The 3,991-nt window shown below is 40.5% G+C and overlaps 1 long non-coding RNA gene across 1 annotated transcript; it reads left to right on the top strand.

Moving 5' to 3' along the window:
* The first annotated feature begins 236 nt into the window (after positions 1 to 236).
* LOC133645583 (uncharacterized) lies at positions 237 to 1,271 on the top strand. Its single transcript, XR_009825142.1, has 3 exons — positions 237 to 299; positions 379 to 431; positions 1,018 to 1,271. It is a non-coding gene; the product is annotated as an uncharacterized LOC133645583 (long non-coding RNA).
* The last annotated feature ends 2,720 nt before the right edge of the window (positions 1,272 to 3,991 follow it).

Here is a 3,991-nt window from a genome sequence, read left to right as displayed (position 1 = left end):
ATATCTGTATCATGAATCAATTTAAGTGGACCCCGACTTAAACAAGTTGAAAAACTTATTCGGGTGTTACCATTTAGTGGTCAATTGTACGGAATATGTACTTCACTGTGCAACCTACTAATAAAAGTCTCAATCAATCAATCAATCAATCAATCAATCAATCAATCAATCCACGTTTAATCTCACGAGTTTAACACACGCGCTCACGTGACCCGCTGCAGCTTATCGCGCTCTATATGATCCACCGTCCCAAGATGGCTGCCAGGTGCGGTGGCTAAGCCTGGGCACATCTGAAGCCGGTATGTTTTAAAGTTGTCGTTTGCCTGCATATCGTAAAAACAACCGTCCAACATTTTACAACTAATTGTAAACTTATAGGTGCCAACCATCAGGGCCGAGTTGCGACGAGAGAGTGTTATTAAGCCGAGTTGGTAAGTGAATCTGTTTGCTAATAGTAGCTGCTAGCCGTACCCATGTATTGTCTATGGGCGGTTAGCATCGGCTTTTAATCCCGTTTCCTCCAATGTTTCTGATCCCATTGAATTTATATTTATTTCGAGTCTTTATTTTGGGTACTTACATAATGTGACTGAGTGTTGTGGCGTTTTAAGGCCATGTGCACTTTTTATGCTACGGTAAAGACAATGAATGAACACTGTTACACCCGTCATAGTGACGTCACTGTTATTGGTAATGTTACACCTGTCATAGTGACGTCACTGTTATTTTCTATTGTTTAATATTGTTAATGTTACACCCATCATAGTGACGTCACTGTTATTTTCTATTGTTTAATATTGTTCATGTTGCACCCGTCATAGAGACAACACTGTGTACTGTCGTGTTTGTTATGTTGTACATACATGGGATTGTTTAATATTGTTAATGTTAGCAGTATTATTGCTAATAATGATAATAATAAGTGTAACTTATTTATTGAAGGTCGAACAATAGATGACTTAATGTTGATGTTTATATGCGCACATTGATTGAACTCCGGGTCCTGTGTTTACGTAGGCCAGGTCCCTAAGTCTTGGATGGCGAGCTGTAGATAGGCCTTGAGCCTGAGCCCAAGGATCTCCACCTCTCAACCCCTGAACTCCACCTGCTCTGGTCGGGCCGGTAGGCGGCTTATAGCCGAACCCCTTGCCTCGCATCTCATTACTCTGCAGCCCTTTGCACTACCTCATACACACCCTGCCCATAAACTGAACTGTCACTACAAACTGCCATATCCACAACCCCAACCCTGGGACCCCATTTTGAAAATTCCTAGCACCGACACTGCTGTCAACAGAGGAGAAAAATGCTTTATTTAAATAAATATATTATTTATAATGCAAGTTCGAGTATCATTGGCAAATTTTCACCTAGTCCCCACCTTGGCACGCATATATGTCCTCTTTTTGGGATTTCAGAATATGGTCAGCCTAACATAAAAACATAAGAACATAGATACATAGATAAAAATACATAAAATACATAAAAATACCAAGCACACAGCTCACATGCACAGTCATTCTTGTCTTATGTTCAGCGACACTATTGCTCTCGGGTAAAAAGTGTTCTTAAATCTGTTTGTCCGGCATTTTATTGTCCTGACTATGTCATGACTATAAGGCACACTTAAAATCCTTTCATTTTTTTCCAAACTCGACAGTGCGCCTTATAAGCCGGCGCGCCTAATGTACGGAATCATTTGGTTGTGCTTACCGACCTCAAAGCTATTTTATTGGGTACATGGTGAAATGATAAGTGTGACCAGTAGATGGCAGTCGCACATAAGAGACACGTCTAGTCTGCAATATGACTCAAGTAAACAACACCAAAATGTTATATGTTCCATTGAGAATACCGTATTTCCTTGAATTAGCACCGGGGCGGTAATTAATTTAAAACCCTCTTCTCACTCCGGCGCTTACCAAAGGCATGCAGTAAATTTAGGCCTGCGCTTATAAATTTGAGTGTGATGTAAGAATACCATCATGAAAAGCACATTTAATTAAAAAAAACATTATTATGGTCTTACCTTTACTTATAAATGAAGTCAATGCGCCGCTCCTTCTGAACAAAAGCATCGATAACTTGTTTATAGAAGTCTTCCTTATCTTTCTTCAGTTTTACAAGTCTCTCTGTCTCGATGGAGATCTTCTTTTAATTATTACCTCCTGCTTCGATTAAAAGTCCAGTTTAGAAAACTGTTGTTGTCACTTATTCTGCAGCCGAGTAGTCGCAAGAATGATCCCTGGGATCACTAGCGCCCTCAACCTTTTCCTCTCACTTCCCGCACTTCCCGATTCGTATTCCGCCATCAGCTTCCCTTCCATACTACACCAATCTCTTATTCTGCGAGCATCTACTCCAAACTTCCGAGCAGTTCCCTCCTTAGTGTTCTTTTTAGCATATTCAATAGCTTGGACCTTAAATCCTACCGAATAGCTCTTTATCTTCTTCCCTTTATGCGATTTTAAATCATTGAAATTGGCCTCCTCCATTTTGAAAATGATGAAAGGTGAAGTGTCACTCGTGACGTGACGAGTTTGACCCGGTGGTAATTCTAGGCATATGTTAATTATTTGATAAACGAGTTTGCCCCGGCTGTAATTCTAGGCATGCGCTAATTATTTTGCGAAAAGATTTTAACCCGGCGGTAATTCTGACCCGGCGGTAATTCGAGGCATGCGCTAATTATTTTGCGAAACGAGTTTGACCCGGCGGTAATTCTAGGCAGGCGCATATTATATGCCCGGCAGCAATTCAAGGAAATACGGTATAGAACATTACACACGGCACTCAAAAATCCATCAAAATGTTTTAGTACGACTTTGGTAAGCTATGAAGCCACACCGCTTGATGTGTTTCAACATAGGAGTATTATTATGGTGTGTGTATCCTACCCACTTCTCTAAAGTGGGCTGGCTCAAGGTAGAGGACAGAGTTAGACAACTTGCACTGAGCCTAGTCTATAAAATCCGCTACACCTCCCTGATACCGAAGTACATGTCAAACTACTTCCTTAACGTAAATGACCGCCATAACCACAACACCAGGGGGAGCTCCACTAACCACGTTAAACCCAGACTCCGAACTAACAAAGGTCTTAACTCATTCTCTTTCTATGCCACATCAATGTGGAATGCGCTCCCAACAGGTATAAAAGAAAGGGCATCTCTATCCTCCTTCAAAACCGCAATAAAAGTTCACCTCCAGGCAGCTACAACCCTAAACTAACACCCTCCCGGATTGCTAATAATCAAATGTAAACAATCAAATGCAGATACTTTTTCTTATGCCTTCTGATCTCTCTCTCTCTCTCTCTCTCTCTCTCTCTCTCTCTCTCTCTCTCTCTCTCTCTCTCTCTCTCTCTCTCTATGTCCACTACTTGATGTCCATATCCTACCCCCCCCCCTCCACACCCCTGATTGTAAATAATGTAAATAATTCAATGTGATTATCTTGTGTGATGACTGTATTATGATGATAGTATATATGATAGTATATATCTGTATCATGAATCAATTTAAGTGTACCCCGACTTAAAGAAGTTGAAAAACTTATTTCGGTGTTACCATTTAGTGGTCAATTGTACGGAATATGTACTTCACTGTGCAACCTACTAATAAAAGTCTCAATCAATCAATAAGACATTATCTGGCGTTTTTTTTCTCAATATTATACAAAAGCAACTTTTCTTACCTTCTGGTACCTGCTGATCTGTATTTTGGATCTGTATAAGTCCTGAAAATGTGTGCGCATGCGCCTTTGTAGTCCGTGACGACATCGTAGTCGATAAGTTTCTTCTTTTTCTCTATCTTCTTGTTATGTGACATTCATCCTCCGCTGTTGCCATTTCTAATATAAAGTAGTGTAAAGTTCTTACTTATATCTGTCAGTAAACTCGCCATGAAAGCGCTAAAACATACCGGTGTGGTGAGTTTACATTATTCACCCAAGGAACTTTAGTTATTAGAGTGTTCCGGTCGGACGGGTT

This window comes from Entelurus aequoreus, linkage group LG03, assembly GCF_033978785.1.
Source record: "Entelurus aequoreus isolate RoL-2023_Sb linkage group LG03, RoL_Eaeq_v1.1, whole genome shotgun sequence".
Classification (NCBI taxonomy): domain Eukaryota; kingdom Metazoa; phylum Chordata; class Actinopteri; order Syngnathiformes; family Syngnathidae; genus Entelurus; species Entelurus aequoreus.
Note: the sequence above shows the minus strand (reverse complement) of the source record. Positions and strands in the feature narration are given on the sequence as shown.